The sequence below is a fragment of the Cottoperca gobio genome, chromosome 8 (assembly GCF_900634415.1).
Source record: "Cottoperca gobio chromosome 8, fCotGob3.1, whole genome shotgun sequence".
NCBI lineage: Eukaryota > Metazoa > Chordata > Actinopteri > Perciformes > Bovichtidae > Cottoperca > Cottoperca gobio.
This window is the reverse complement of record NC_041362.1, coordinates 8,936,551-8,954,069: the sequence shown is the minus strand read 5'-3', so window position 1 is coordinate 8,954,069 and position 17,519 is coordinate 8,936,551. Positions and strand designations below refer to the sequence as shown.

Genomic DNA, 17,519 nt, shown 5'->3' with positions numbered 1-17,519 from the left:
CCATTTTGGAGGCATTGAATGTATGAAAATGCAGTGAAAAGGGGGGTTGTGACTGGCCCTCCAACCGAAGAAAAGAGGGGTATGGAGCCTTTTTGGTGGGATTCATTTACCAAAGGAGAGTTTGTTTCGCCTCTGAGAGGTTAGACACAGAGCGTTGAAAAGTGGCACAAAAATCGAGTTGAGAAATGTCCCAAGCTCAGCAAATGGTTTAGATTTCAGACGTCACAATCAGACACCTTTGTAACTCTAGCATTGCTGACCTTTGTCTTGGATGCAGAAAACACACACACACAACACACACACACACACACACACACAGTTTCTGATCTGCTTAGTAAGATTACACACAAATTACCTGGTTTATGACGCAGCAAAAATGTGTGATTAACATCCATAGAATTATGGTTTTAAAGCTTTTAGCCACTTACTTTTGTCTCATTAAGGAAAACACATTTCACAAGTTTAACCAGTTAAAGCCTTATCATTTTTTTTGCAATAAATAAATAGACCTGTGTACAGGTAATTATGAAAGAGGTTTTGCTCTGAAGTCAAGAAATCAATTTGCAACAAAAATGATTTAATGACATTTTAAATGTATTTTTGTGACCCCCCCCCCCTTTAAGCCATTTTCAAGCCAAACTCAGTAGTTCTGTGTGTGTTATGTAACATTTATAAGCGATAACTAGCGATGATTTCAGTTGGATCTTTTCTTATCCTTATCAAACTATGGAATTCATTCTCAGCACACACTTATTCAGCAGTACATGTACATGTAATCCACCTTAATTTGAATGAGTTACAGGCCATTTCGGCTATGAAGTTCGAGATTTGGCGGGGGGTGAAAGAAATGCTTTCTGTGTACAAAACATAAACGAGAGGTGCTTTGGAACAGACTCTGTGCTGTGCTGCTGGAGAGGAGAGAAGAGGTGGAGGAGAGTGAAGGGGGGGGGGGGGGGTGTAATTGCCACATTAAGGGGAAGGAATTCAAAATAAATTTAATCTCCCAATCCCTTTCACCCCCCAAGAGGTTTACAGTGAGCATGCTCCGTCTTGTTATGAGACACAAGGAGAGTACAGAGAGAGTGAAATGGAGACGGTAAGAAAGAGGGCGAGGTTCTGATCGAGGTAACCGACTGGCTCCTAACCAGGATGAACTTGTGTGGGAAAGGTTCACCCAGAAGGAGCAGCTTTGTATGCAAAAGCTGTGCAGCCATGTCTAAGTTGGTTGTGCCATGTTTGTGGATGTATGAAGTAGCGCTGATGACCTTTGCTGCCAAAGCATTCACTCTTCTCTGCCGGCACCTTTCCGACAGTGCCTCACTCTGTAGCTGAATAGTGTCATCAAGACCAAGGAGCATGTTTTCACCCTAACCAAACACACCACACCAGCTAATTGCACTGACTGGCACATCTTCAAGAAAAGGAAGGAGAAGTGGAGGGTGTATGGACATCATTAAAATCAGCTGCTTATGTGTTTGGTTGGATTTAAAACTTGCCAACTCTGGGGTCACAACAGAGGATGATAGAAAACCAGACGTTAAGTATAAATTCTCCCTTGTGATGTCTTTCTGTCCCATTTTTCCATCAACTAGGGACTTGCTGAATAAGCATTTGGTGTCTTGAAAGTCACTTCATCGTGTTCTTTTTCTGAAAATAACTTCAGGTGGATGGACGCCCTAAGCCGTTGAGGATGTGTCAGCTTGTGAGCTGCAGTGTCAGGGTTAAAGGCCCCGCTGGATTCTACTGTATGTCATTGTGTGGTTTGGGCTCTCACTAGGACATATGGTGTGGTGTATTTTTATAATGTAATCATTCCTCCTCCTGCAACAACACTGTTAAAACCTTCTGCATGCTGGGACAAGAATTCAGTCAAGAGCCCTGCTGACCCAGACACAGCAGAGCATAAACAATGAAACTAGGGCTTTGGCAACACACACAGCACACATGGACACACAACAGCACACACTTTGCCCCACAAAACGTTTGTTGCTGCCCAAAAAGCTGCTTCACTTCCTGCAAATTTGTCCAGAGTATTAGCCCTGGTGTTGTCTTATCATATTTTTCATTAATGTTAGTTAGTTAGTAGTTGAGACAGTCATTGTTGCATACATCTGGGCCCTTATGAGTGGTTTTATTAGTGTGGTGTGTTTATCTGACCAAATGTAACCTCTGGTATTCTGGGGTGAGTCATCTTCCAATGTCAAGGAGGGACGGCAAGGTCAGCTGGAGTTCTTTCCTGCAGGAGCAGTTTAAGTGACACTGATTTGGCTTTCAGGTAGCAAAGATAATTAAGACAGTTGCACAAGCCTATAATTATGACCTCTCCCCATGCGTAACCCGTCCATGTTGTCTTTTTACTCTCATTATCAGCTGTAAATATCTATCTACTATATGTTGTTGAAAACCGGTTTTTGTGCTCTACTTTTGGCACTTAACATATTTTTTAATGGTGTTGCTGCTGACAAAGAAACACTTCTTCTCAAACCTTCCATTCAACTTAGACAGATTTATTAACCCTTCTGTTTAAAAAAAGATTCCTGTACAAAGAAATGTCACCTAACCTGCCGTTGTGGCACAGGAGGATTGGCGGCATGATTGAATGGGATTGTCTTTGCTCCCCCCCCCCCCCCCAACTCATTAGGGAAACACCAGCCCGGGTTTCAGGGTGCTGACAGGCTGATTTGGTGTGATGGGGTGCCCTGTGGATGAACATGCCATCCCCTTGGCTGTCGGGTGAACACTGTGCTCTGTGTTGATGGGGACGACGGGCACACAGATCACGTTTCCAGCAGAAGCAGGAAGTGAGAATTGGAGGGTTCCTCTTACCAGGCCCCTTCTTTCCTCCCGGTCCTACACAGAGCCAAACTCAAACCATGTGTGTTCTCACCCCGTGGACCTCCGCATATAGCCAGTCTGGCTGGCTTGTTGGCAAGTGCCATGGTCTTCTTAACAACATGTGATCTCAGGAAACATTCAGCCCCTCCCTCTTGCCATTGTTATTTGAATCCCCCCTCTGTGTAACTCCACTGGGGTCTCTTGGGGAAAGTGGTAAGCGATTCCTCTCTGTGTCCGGTTCTCCAAAGACACATCCCTCCCTCCCGCTTGGAGCTTTCATTCAGGGTTATGCACACGATGGATGTGATTGGGGAAGTACAGTAGTCTGTCCCCAGGGCCAAAGGTCATTTCCTGATACTCAAGCTGCCACGCGTTAACGAGGAGCAGATTAAGAAAAATGGCTTAAACTCACAATGACAATGGAGGAATTAAGCCTCTGATAGTTGCGTGGTTAAACGGTAATTACATAAACTGATCAGGATTTGTGACTAGTTTTAAGCCGGTGGGAAACTGTTATTTATGATTTGTTTGTTTTTTACGAGAGAAAGATTTTTTGATGCCCATATATTTTACTTTCATGTTGAAAAAAGGGCCTCACTTTGAATAGACACTTATGTAATAAAACATTTGATGATTAACAATTGTAAAGAATACAATATACAAACATGTCACAAACACGTCATCTGTTTCAAGACAAACAAAATAAACACTATCTTTGTCAGTTGGTGACAGTTTGCACTGAAGCTCCCTCCGAGCATCGTGCTATATAGTTTATGTATACCTGATTGTGTTCAGTGCCCTCAAAGTCAGGATATTGTAGTCATCGGTGGCATGTTGTGGCATGGGAATACCCCTAAGATGAGGTATTTATGTTGATGGAAAGCGAGGCTGATTAGGTGAAATACCTGTCTCTGCTCCACTTCAAAATGTCTGTTTACAGAAAACACAGACTGATGAAGGGATAATCTGTCAAAAATATATGTGCCACTTCTTTCTTTCTCTCTCTTACTGATTTCTCTTGGTTCCTACATTTTTCAAGAAAAATAAAGCTAATTTAACCCTAGCATGGGAGAGAGTGTACATGCATTACAGTATTAAAAAAGCCCCCAAAAATGCTGCTGTGTTTGCATTCTTGCATCCGCTGTCATGCCGTTTGTGAGGGGTTGTTCAGTCCCTGCTCCTGCCTCATTCCTCTCCTCTGTCTCATGTGAAAGTCACCCCCAACCCACCTCCCACCACCCATTTTTTTCTAATGAGACGCATTTTATGGACACCTGTGGGCTGCCATTTCCACTGGGGGGGATGAGGGCTCGGGGCGTGTCAGCATTGCCAGCTTTTAATCGAGACGCGTTGACTAATCGTCCAAGGATTAGCCTCTTAGACAAGGCCTCTTTCATTCTGACACTCCATATACCGCGAAGACTTTGCATGGAGATGGAGAGGGCGGGGGAGAGTACATTTTTGGGGGGCTGGGGGTAAGTACAGATGGCATACTGTACCTGGATGTGCTTTGTTTGATCATGCCTGAGCCCTCTGCATGTACACACACAAAACACACATACACACAACACACACACACACACACACACACACACACACACACACACACACACACACACACACACACACACACACACACACACATATCCTGAGGCTGGATCTTTCCCCAAGTTCTCTCACTGGAGACAGCTCTGCATATTTCTCACAGCAATCACATTTTGTGTCTCAAACAGCAGAGAAGTGAAGGAATACGTTTGCACCATTCTGCCCTTGTGCTGTGCTTTACAGATACAAGAAAGTGAAAAAATAGGAAATATAGGAGGGCTTAATTGATTTTGAGCAACAAAACCATTGTACCATCTCACTACATGCCTCTAAAATACTTTTTCGGGAACCTTGCCCTTTCTACAGCCCGCTTACAGACGAACACACACATGCAGACTTGTGCACAGAGTGAGATTGTGAGTGAGATTGAGTTTAGCATGCCGTGAATGCTTTGTGTATGTATGTTTGGGAGTGTGCTGTGGACCTGTATATTGTTGTATGTAAATGAAACAGGGAGACACCGTCAGGGCACTGTGGCGTAGCTGGAACCTGATGTTTCCCAGACGCTTTTGTTGTATATTCTAGGGTTTGATGAGGTCATTCATAACACACATCACATAAATGCACATAGGCAACACATGCACACAGATTTGTAGGTACAATAAGGTAGAGAACATTCATATTTTAATGGCCAGTATGTACTCCTAAGATTTAGCATTGCACTCCTTCAATATTATATTAGCAGATAAAGAGTTGATTAAAGAGGATCATAGTTGATGCAGCAGAACCAGAGATATCGCCTTTTATTCCACACTTTCATCTTTGAAAACCCTACACCTACATTACGCACTATGCAACTGGACTGCTTTTCCTTAGCCGCATTTCCACTGCATGGTACGGCACGGCTTCTACTCAACTCGACTCTTTTTTGGTTTTCCATTAGCAAAACTTGGTACCTGGTACTTTTTTTGGTACCACTTCTGTTGAGGTTCCAAGCGAGCTGAGCCGATACTAGAAGGTGGAGTTCAAACACTGCAGAACACTGATTGGTTAGAGTGAATCCTCACTAGCATGACACAGGACATCCTGCACAAACCCACCATTTTTAAATAGCCTAAGTAGCCAAGCCACAAAAGGCTTTAAACTGCTTTTTCCACACATACTGTACTACTCCTCCAGACCTTTAAACAGAATCTGATGTGCAAAATGAGTTCCCTTTTAAGGGACCAGTGTGTTGGATTAAGTGGCATCTAACAGAGAGATTGCAGATTGAGACAAACTGAATACGATAAATGTTATACATACACAGCGTGCTGCAAGTACTGTTCACTTATATTCTCGATAATCTCCTTTTTAGTTTCTGGGAATTGAAGCCTGGAAGGTGTGACATGCCATTTTTCAGGATTCCATTTGCACAGTTTGCCTCTAAAGCCTGTGGGTTTCAGATTTCACACACTCATAAGAGTAACCTGTTACACACTAAGCTCTCTCTGAATAGAACATGGTGCAGAGCGAGCGAAGGCCCAAGACAACCTTGTAACATGACAAAGGAGGGCAAACACCAGAGTGATTCTTGTCTTTTTCAAAGGCTTCTGTTGGAGTCCCATGTTGCAGTGGTTCCTCATTGTTCGCTCCGTTGACTCTGACTGAAGTGTCTGTTTGTACTGAGAAGCCTTAAACCTAGGGTTTTTCTTCTGTCTGATTTGTCACGGTGACAACTTTTGTAAGGGTCACGCATGTGTGGCATGTGGGCTGGGCACAGGTGTGTAACGGCAGCCACATGTTTGCTCGGTGGTACTATGTGTTCTTTCAACTGTGTACACTCTCAAATTGCCCTGGCTCAAGCAAACATAAATGAAGAAACATGCAAAGAGGAAAGCATTGCAGTCAAATATCTGTCTCGAAGTGTCGAAGTTCCTTTTCTTTTGTTGAATTGCCCCGTTCAACTTCTCAGAATCTGTTTCTCTGTACTGCGTTTGCTCTCGAATACATACTGTGGCATGTTATTTGTCTAGTCACAGGAGCAGCCTGGAAGCAGCTGCCAACCTGGCTCTGCAGTTTGTGTGCTGTTTCACTCAGCTGGTGTGGAAAATGATAACAAAGATAATAAATTAAATAGCACTGAAGCATTTGCGGTCGAGGAGATAGAAAAGTGAGACATACTTTACGACGAATGGGAGGGGCAAGGTAGAAGCTGATGCTGCAGGATATGAATAGGTGTGTGTGTTTGTATATATATATATGTGTGTGTGTCTGTGTGTTAAAAGGTTGTGTTTACGAAGCACAGGGCTGGGAACTAAGTGTTTGGCCCTCCAGGTGTGTGTGCCGGTGGTTGTCGGGGCTTGTGAGGCCCGCTGCGGAGGTGGCTACGTGACAGCTGTAATGATAGGTTGTGGCGGGTGAAGACATGAGTGTGTGTGTGTTGCTGCTGCAGGCAAGTGTTAGCTTGGCTCCTGATGACACACACACACACACACACACACACACACACACACACACACACACACACACACACACACACACACACACACACACACACACACACACACACACAATGTACCTAATATCAGACTTCACAACCCACGCAGCGGGAGCAATTAAACGTATGACATCAGGACGAGTGAGCACTTGCCAAGTGAGGAGGGCCAAGTTCTTTAACTCTGGTGATCCTCAACCAACCAGCTCCCTCAGCAATACAGGCTCTTAAATCAGGTGACAAAGAGTTCAAGTTCAGTTTGAGTTGTAATCTGGCAGAGCAGGTCAAATGCCTCCGACTGTCTGATTGCCTTTGACCTGTTGACTTAACAAGATGATCTGTGTCTTTAGCTCTTTAGGGTGCATTTACACCAATAATGGACGATTCAATCGGTCTCTGGAACATTTACGTCTTTGTTTTATTTGTGCAGATGAGAATGGTTCCACCATGTTCAGTAATGCACTAAGTAAGTTGAAGACTTAACCTGGTTTCAAAACCACAATAAACGTAGACAGTGTCCATAGTTAAAGTCTGTAAACTACCAGAAAGGCTACAAAAATCCTGCCCATAAACCAGCAACTTGTGCATCCATATAACCCATTTCACTAGTAATTGTGAACCCAAAGAATCAGATACTAAAAAGTACTTTCTGTAGAAGCAGTTTTCAGATCAGCACTTATATGCTCTTAGTCACACAAGGCGCTCATCTCTGCAGATGTTTAAATTAGTTCCTCGTTTTATCACAGGCACATACCTGGAGCTCATTAAATGGGATCTTCGACACACTACCCTCTCCTGTCATTTACAGTAATGTGCAAAGATAATAATGTTGCTCGACAAAGATGCTCATTGTTGTGGCTTGCAGCAAGGCCTTGCATCTCGGGGAAATAGAACTTGCTGCGGCTAGCCGCCCCACACAATAAAGCTCTCAGGAGGACCTTTTCAGTGCCGGGGCGTTCCACAATGGTCTCACCACTCTGGCCGCATCCGTTTGCCCGGTTCTGCGCTTCTCTGTTCTATGATACCGCAACATTTGAAAACACACACACACACGTAGACACACAGGAGAGACAACAGGCAAGCTATTGTCTTGTCTTATATACGATGGACTCAGAGCTACTCATGTCTGCATGTCTGATTTTAAAGTATGAGCTGTGGTTTTTTTGTGTAAGACGGTTAAGTTGCTGCTGCTTTATGTCAAGATAACTCTTTAACATGTCAGCTACCATTCAACCTCTCAAAAGTAAGACTCATAAGAGTAATGCCACGGGAGACAAATGCTTTAGAGAGTCCTTGGCCATTCCTCACACCATGCTCAGGAGAAAAGTAATAAAAATGTACTCCATGACAGATGAACAGTAGAGGGGTTTGGAAGCTTTTGTCCACAAAGATCAGACGCTATTGTGAGGTGCGTCTGTATAAATCCTTGTGAGATTATTTTCTTTTACATTTTATGTTCTGAATCGAACTCTAATGGGGCCGAGTTCAAAGAAGTGAAGAGGATATTTCCTGCTGTCTCAGGGCTTAGTGCTAGTTCAAAGACTTCCAACTGTTGACAGCAGCTGGTCTTCTCAGGAGCTCTGACTTTGTCCTACTGTATAAAAAAAGCTACTACTCAGCTTTAGTCAATCCCCAACAGTACAACACTATACATCCCCCGTGCACTGTAGTAGAAAGCTTTATGGTTTAGATAGTACTAAGCTGTCTGGAGCGGTATCAAAGCTTCCCACTTCCATATCTGACTCTTGTTGTTTCTCTTCAGTTCATTTCTTTTCCAGTCCCAGAGACGGCAGTGCCCAGAGGCAATGTCAGTGCTTATATTTGTGATTTTGTTGGCAGCGGAACAATGGTTTAGTTTAGGCAGTGCATTCCTGATTATTGACACACTTTGGTATGGAGGTGGATTAGTGAGCGCCTTTGCTTTCTGATTCTTCTGCCTTGGCTCGTGAGCAACACCTGGGTGTATCCATGACAATGGGCATCACAATGAACAGTGATTTCGCCACCAACCGGTTCGACAGAGAGTCTGCGACGATGCTTGTGCAAGGAGGGTCACTTAAGAGAAGTGGAGAAGTGGGAAATATTTGCTTGACACAAAGCACACAGTGAGTCCTTGCAAAAGTGCCCAGCTACCATCAGAAGCTAAAATGTGTTTATGCACAAGTTTCTATGCTGTATGTTCAGTAGAAATAGTTGTACAGGGTGGAGATGGTGGTTTATGGTTTCTGCAAGAGGAGCTGGTTGCATTCTGACAGCCCTGATTACCTGTGTCCGGTTGGCCCACATGTGGTCTGTGGTGAGATGCCCCGATAGCTAGGACTGAGGCAGCATTGTAAGCCAACAAGCAGCTCGCTGAGGGTCTTCTAATGACCTGCTCCTCAGTCTTATCAACAGGAGCCCACAGGACCCATATCAAGCATCCTGGTAGAGACTTCTACTGATATCATGACATCATGGCCTTTTAGGTTCTACCCCTGTTATATTGTCGCCTTTTAAAGCTACTTCATGGCAACATTAACAATATGAAACCGCAAATTGTTTTGTATCAGTTTTGATTTAAATGCACTCTCATGTAAATGTGTAAATAACATATTTGCTGCCCATTGATTTTCATATGAAGAAAATACATACATAAATTGTAATAACTTTGAAGAGCAAGGCTAGTGTATGTTTAGTCCTGGAAATGTTCCAGAAATACATTTATAAGGAGTTTGATTGCCTTCTGCAATCTGTCGAGTGTGGTTGTATTCTGGAAGATAGAATAATAAATATCACAACTGCTCATATACATAGATGTTGATACGTAGTTAACTGTGTTTTTCATTATATTATCTTGTATACGATTTTAGTTCAGTATGTGGGAAACATAATACTCTCGGGGAGGAGCTTCATGTTCACATTTCTCCTCACAGCTTCTCTGCTCAATGTTTAAGCTTTGTTGCAGGGCTCAGCATTGGTTTGTTACTTGTAGTGGAATTGAAAAGTTGTTACATTCTATGTTTTTTCCTGAGTGGAAAACAAACCTTGAGAATAAGCAGATACTGTCAATATGACTGGCTGTCGAGAAGAAAACAGTGTGTCCACATAAAGTTACTGTCCATGCGTCCCAGAGGTGACTGTAGTCCACAGTAGAACTTTATCTCAAACTTCTCAAACTGTGTTACTAACGAGCACTGATAAGTGAGGTATTTATGGCAATTGACTACCATGTCATGTGCAATCAAAGGTGACATTTCTTGGCAGGCCAGATAGCTGACAAATAAACCAAATGCGGGGAAAACCCATCAGTTTGGAGCCTATTTGAGCCACTTAATTTCTCCAACCAACTTACCTGGTGTGTAGAAATAACAACTTCTAATTATGTTTCTTCATATTAGAATTTTTTGGTACTTTTACATTTACCTTTCAACTTAGTTTGCTAATTTTCTTTTTACAAGACTGCTAAGCGTTGGTACAGGATGCACTTTTCCCATGAGCCTCCCATAGTCATGCCATAATTCCAAGACTAATTGCATGTGAATAATCATAACCAATAATATAGTACTGTAATAATCAATCATACCTACATGCTTATCATTCCTAAATTGTATTATGGGCTTGTCATTCTGTCACAAGTCAACTGCACCAACAAAAGAACTAAACTATATAAACATAAAGAAATGCAACCTCCAGAGGGTGACTGCTGAAAATAGCACATCATTTGTGAAAACAAACAAACATGAAATGTTCTTCCTGATGGCTGAGATGTTAAGTAGACATAATGTAATCGGAAATGAAGGCTGAGCAGAGTGGAACCGGACCTAGCCTGTTCAGGAGCCCTCTTACTCACAACAAGTTTTTGTTTGGCACTGTCCCTTTTGTTGACACTGCAAGGTTCTCATGCCTATTAGGTTGCTGTTGGCGAGCGGGCACCGTGATGACATGCCCCGCACAATGCCATTGGCTGGCTCATTGTCACATTATCACCTGCTTCCTCTACTGGAATAGTTCTATACGGCTCGAGTAAGGTGCACAAGCATTGTCTTATAGTGTAACAGTATCAGTAGATGACATACCTGTACTGTGTAGCCATTGTATCTCTGTGACATCACTAACATACCGGACACATTTTCTTGTTCTTGAAACATGTTTTTTGTGTAAGAACGTGTTCTCCAGTCATTCACCCTGGGTGTGTAATCAGTGTGTTAGCCTTGTCATGCTGATGAGGAAGTCCTGTATATAGTTATTCTTCTGATGGCTCATCCCTGTGTGGGCACTTGAGCGCTGGCCCTCTTTGGAAACAAAATTCCTCCTGCCAGTAATAAAGAGTGTTACAGGCCTTGGCCATGATCTTATGGTGTAAGGCAGCGTGGGAAGTTTGTTGAACTTCCTGACCCCACGCACCACCGCAGCACATTGACCCTCATCACGTGACAAAGGAATGTTCCGCATCTTTTGTTTTAACATCCACAGCACTCATGGAGTTGAGAGCAATTTTGCATACTATAGAATGATCACTCGCTTGGCATTTTGCCTCCCCATTCTCCTCCAGTGTTATTCTCAAACAGGATTTGCAGGCAGCTCTCTCCTGCATCTTTTAAATCACTTCAAGTGCTACTGAAGCCTTTTTCACCGAAAGCGGGCACCAATCTAATGGCATCATTTGGGCCTGCACACATCAAGAGAATCAACCCCTTTTTTCTATACTTAAGGTTTTGTGAACAGGGGAAAACAAAAGGCCGGCCCAATGAAGCGCATCTTTGCTGGCGGGCTGAATAGAGGGGCCCCTTTCATGGCTGTTTATGAGCACCCCTCTTCAAAAACACACATACAAATCACATCCAGTTCTCCCAATGGCTCCTCTGATACGAGGATGATGGCAGTGAGGGGAGGGGGCTGGAATCTCGTGGTGCCTTTCTCTCTTTTCATATGTTCCAGTTGATGGATTTCCACCCAGTGTCACCCCAGCTTTACTATTGGATACATCAGTTTGTTTTCATGGGCTGAATCACGTGTTACATAAGAGCACGTTGGGTATCTCTGCGGAAAACATCATTAAAATGTGTCATATAGCAGATGTTGGACAGAAGGCTGAAAAAAAGCCTAGGTTATTAAACTGTCCGTTGCCTTTGGTGTTTCAAAAGGTGAGATACAATTTATGGGACAAATCATCTATCATGACAGTGTGCATCAAAAGTATAAATCAGGGCTGCAATAAGTGTTTTGATGATTAAGTCATTGACAGCTATTTTAAAAATCAATTAATCATTCAAGTAATTTTTCAAGCAAGTATAACATAACATTTTATGGTTCCAGCTTTTCAAATGTGACCATTTGGTGCTTTATAGTAAATTAAATAGTTTTTAAAGATTTGGTGTTGATCAGACAAAATAAGACATTTGAAAAGGTCACCTTGGACGATTAATAAAAAAGGAAAAAATAAGATTAAACAATAATGAAAGGAAGAACCTGCCCCTGTTCGTTTTATTGCTTTTCTTTAATTTGATGTAGAAAATGTCAGTACATAGTGAAAAATGTAGATCTCAATTTCCCTGAGCTCAAGATGACACCATCTGATGATCAGTTTAAAGTTATTCATTTTACAATAATATAAAATCACGCTTCTTTCAACATTTTTGCAAATAAGCAAATAGTGTGCATTTGGGGGGGGGGGGGGGGGGGGGGGGGGGGGGGGGTAAATAACTCCAACAATCAATCCATTACCAAAATAGATGCTGTTTAATTTTATACATATATTTTAGTTTTAATTATTGTAAGCAGTAGAAAGTTTTTCAGATGGTTTAATTTTGTGTCCTGTTTTGTCTTTAGCCCTATTGATCTGTTGTGGCAGGAAGGTTTTGTCGACTCGAGTGTCCGGAGGGCCGTCAGTGCAGTTATACTGATGACTAATGTTACAAACTGTCATACTGTGCTGTCAATATGTTACTTACAATGTTGCAAGGTCATTATGGAAGTACGTTGTAGTATTTAAGTGTAATTAAGTCCAACTGTAATGCTGCTGCTTTATTGGTTAATTATATAATAAAAAAAAGGATTTCCACCCTGGAAATCGAAATATATGAAGTATAATGTCAATATTTCCCATTATCATTTGTGATTTAATTAATGCCTTAAAAAACTGAGTATGTGGCAGGGTGTATGCAGTATGTCCCTGTGTTAGTGTGCATATGTTCACACCAGAGCAGAGGGAAAGAGAATACATGCTCATGCTAATTTAGTGGATGCATGCCTGGCTTCTTTGGGTCAGATATAAAGGTCAGAGAGCTGACAACTTTTGTAACAAATTGCAAGTCATCCCACCATGAAGTAGGTCTTCTTGTAACTACCTTTTTCCGCTCTGTGTCATATCTTGTTTAACAGGTAAGGTTTGATGGACAGGAGGAATGCAGGCTGAGGGATTTGTTTTGTAATGGCAGTCCATTCTTTGGGTGTTCTTATGCAAACAGAGTGGCGCTATGTCCTGTTTTTACGGGTTTCACACGTCACTGTTCAAACTCTCAAACTGGCTGGTCCCCAAGAGTACATGGAAGAGAGCAAACAATGCTCTAATACTTCACTACTCTGACCTTCTGCTAACTTGGTACACACACACACACACACACACACACACACACACACACACACACACACACACACACCTTTTACTAATGCTTTCAAACTGTGTTATGCAAAAGGATGTGTGAAATGTTCATTTTAATCTCAGGTGTTTGTGGTTTAAAGGTTGGGCATCTAAATAAAAATAAAAGCAACAAAGACAGGCATAATGTTGACATAAATCAAATGTGACTTTTGTTTTCATTATCAAAGTGCTTTAATCCTTGGAGGGTAGATATTAGGTGTGGATCCACCTGATGTTACCGACACAGTTCAGCTCAGTTTCACTCTCAGTTTACACTTGTTCGAAATATTCCAAAATACGAGTCTCTTTTTAATTGTATTTCTATAATAACTTTCTATACTCTACATATCAGGAAATAGATTTATTTGTAATGCAACTCGGGTCTCATAAACATGAGTGGTGGATGCTATATGTCATGTTTAGGTAGCATACAAGTGGTACATTTAGGTTCTGTGTGCCGTCCTAATGGAGTGTCACTTTAATGTGTTTGAGTCAAATGCACAGGAAGAAAAATGTTGGGAATTCTGTGGGAAAGTTTAAAAGCTCATAAAATGATGGATTTCCAAGTGCTCCCTAAATTCCAACAAAATGTATTGAAACAGTACAATGTCTATTTTTATTAATGGCATGGAAAAATATAGAGGAAAGTGTGCAGTGCTCCCTCGTTGGTGCACACAACTGTGTGTCTCGGTTTGATTTAGTTTATGTAAGCATATGTGAAGTAGTTAGGTGTGTCTGGACCTGTGTGTAAGTGCAGTGTGTCTTTACAGTACTGCCAAGCTCCCTGCCATGTTGTCCTTTTATACAAACAGAAAGGAACCGAACAATACCTCCTGCGTCTATAGATCCTTCTGCCATCCTCTCTTTACTGTTCTTTTCCTTTCCGCTTGTTTTAAATCTGTCTCCGATATATGAGGCATTCCTTTGTGGTTGTGTAACATGATTTGAGGCGAACAGAGAGAGGGCGAATGAGACGGAGAGAGGAAGAAAAAGAGAGCGAGGGAGAGGTTTGTCTTGCTGGGTTTCATGTCCTACTGTGCGCTCATATTTCTCAGCCCGCTTCACAGTTGTGGGTAGCTGGCTTATCGTTGGCCTCCTCGGCTCTTTCCGTCATGCGTGGCCTACGTTAATCTCTCCTGTGTACTGTAAACCGCCCCTAATAACCCTGCACACGATTAAAGCAAACATGTTAATAACGGCCTGCCTCATTATCAACTCACACTGGGAAAATGAGTGATTCAACCTCACCTCTGTAATCGTACATGTGTGGCTCAGAAATAAGCCAGAGAACAAGACAACCTGCTTATTTAATATCTCTTACAGGAAAAAAAGCATAAGCCTTTGAGCTTGTCTGATTTTCTCATTTGAACAATTGACAGGATTTCTTGGCATTCTACATTAAGACATTGTTACTGATGAATCTGCCATACGAGTATAAACTTCTGCTGTTTATGAAGAGACGGGAACAATGAGCGTGAGGTGCAGGATTGAATGTAGGGTGTTGCTCTAGAGGGTGCTGTTTACTGAGGAAATGTTCTTCATCTCTGCTCTCACTAAATCATATTCTTTTTACTCACTAGAAAACATAATGTTTTTAAAACATCCTATTAGTAGTAACAATGTTAAAAAAAAGTCTATTCAGCTCTTTTATTTATTGCTATTAGCAGATATTTATTTCAGATAAACAGATTTTGCAGTCTTTGAAAGAGTGTGTGGTATTGTGCTGCAAGGCTTCTTCGACGTGACATTAGGCCATTGTAATCCTTCTGTGTGTATGTCCTCCTCACCTGTGACGCACGCACGCACACACACACACACACACACACACACACACACACACACACACACACACACACACACAACCCCTGCAGATATTTACACAAGTTTCACACAGCCAACAACGGTAGATGATGAGCCGTCAGTCAGACCTTCACTGGCAGAGCAGAGATGGGGAAGAATGTGTCCGTGGCGATGGTTACACCTGTGCTGTCTGTGGTTTCCTGCGGCGGTATTGCAGGGTGTAATCCCTGACATCGCCTGTGTTTATGCTTTTGTTTTAGTTACAGGCCTGATACTCTCATGCTTTAGAGCTTAGATGGGACTTCTGCTTCACTTACTCCCCAGCCTGGCCCAGGGGCATCCTCCCCAGCCTGCCACACACAGGCTCTTCCCCGGCATGAACGGATACAGTAAACAAACACAGTAGCTTTCTACATGTGTCATACATCCTTTATACCCCTCTCTGTACACAGTCCAGTATACATCTATGGAAACTTACGCAACTTTAGTTCTCAAATCAAACTAGAGACTGTGTCCTGCTTTTATGTAAAAGGTAATTCATGCCCAAACTCTGTTCTAAATTTAGAATGTGCAAAACCATATTTTTCTGTTCATCTGGACGTGGATTGCCATAATAAGATCATTTATGGGGAACACTAAATTGTGGTTGTTTCCTTATGTACTCAGAGTATTTGAGGAGGTCTTTTTTAGTTTTTTTATATGGTTTGTATTTCGTCACTCATGACGCCGGCTGCACCACTGAGGTCATAAACAGGGAGGAGAAAATTCCAGTGCCAGCGATTGAACTCACTTTTTATTTTAGTAAATATGCTAAATTTAGAGCTCAACTGCGGCCAAAGGTTCGTCCCAAACTCCCTGAATGACACACCTTTCGAGAAGTGACTCTCAACATCTGCTATTTTTATCATAATCTTACTTTTTTTCCCCTTGTTTTTGTTCCTTTCTCCCTTTTTCTTTTTTTTTTTCAGACACACTATAAATTATCCAGTCCTGTTTTTCATTTATAAGATTTGTTGGATGGATTACAATAGAGAGGATACTAATTCCCACAGAAGGAAAGACATGCTGTAGCTGTGTTTATGAAAACGCTGTGCTCTGACGTGAGTAGCAGTGGAGAACCAGTAACAGGTCCTCTCTGCTAACACACCCTCCTTACACCGCTGCCCAGTGAAAAGTCTGTTGTAATGGTGGCATTTCAACCCTTCAGAGTAAGATGGCCAACTGGATAATGGGATTTGGTTTGCCATTCTGGGGAGCAAACCAAGCCATGACGGTGCATAAAGCTACAAATGACGGCTTCTGCTGACTGAGACAAAACCTTCCACTACATAAAGTCTAGCCTATTATAAGTACAGTATTGAAGCCTTGTGGTTCTTCTTCTGTATGATGTGACATTGATGAGATCAACCCGTCGCCCGACTGTTATTTCTGTCCCTGACCCATTCTTGTCAAGCGGCACACTGCTCCACTGTAAAGTGGTCACTGTTTTGGAGCCTGGTCCTGCGGGTTCAGGCTTTGAACCGTTTTCCATTCGTACCTCATATTACATGCTCTAACACTGTTTTACCTAAATGAACCCAGCTGAACAAATGGATAGTGAAGAGTTAAGCAGATGGAATACTATACTTTAGTTGGTTTGTGAAGTGACGTTTGTCTTCTTTTGATTTTCTTTTTCACAGTGAAGGAATCCAAATTCTTGGAATGAGATGTCAACCTTTAATTGCTTCCCAGGGATCCTTTGGTGAGTATATAATGTTTCTAAAGACTGCAAATAGTCTCGGTGTGCTTGTGGTGTCTCAGTGTTAAAGTTCTCTCCTGTAAACCTCTGCTATGTCCGTGGGCTTAACCATGTGCCCCTATTGGGCCAGTTTAATTGTCATAAGGTGATGTTATATCCCTATTTCCAAGCTTTTTCGTCCAGTCTTTGTAGCTCTTGTGGCTCACCCAGATGTGCTGACTGTTTTCACTATCTTTAACAAAGCGGACATGTGCCAGATACTTTTAGTGTTACTGTGGTTTAGGCTTATAAAACTGACGCAACTCCTACTTTAACTGTCGGCACAACTGGCAGCCAAATGTTAATTATTTAGCTTAACATGAAGAATTTAGACATAATTTACTGGGAGATATTTGTTGTGGTTTACGTAAGAGATTGTTCTCATCCTCAAAATGACATTTTAAGACAAACCATTTCATTACACTGCTTTCTAGAGCCACAGCCATCAATACTGTGACTGTGCTGTT

General features: G+C 42.2%; 1 long non-coding RNA gene across 1 annotated transcript in view; it reads left to right on the top strand.

Annotated features, from left to right (window-relative positions):
- LOC115012570 (uncharacterized) overlaps window positions 1-17,519 on the top strand; it is a 53,292-nt gene that overhangs the window by 20,377 nt on the left and 15,396 nt on the right. Inside the window, exon 2 of the long non-coding RNA XR_003832702.1 lies at window positions 16,955-17,016. This is a non-coding gene — a long non-coding RNA (uncharacterized LOC115012570). The remainder of the gene's footprint in view (window positions 1-16,954; window positions 17,017-17,519) is intronic.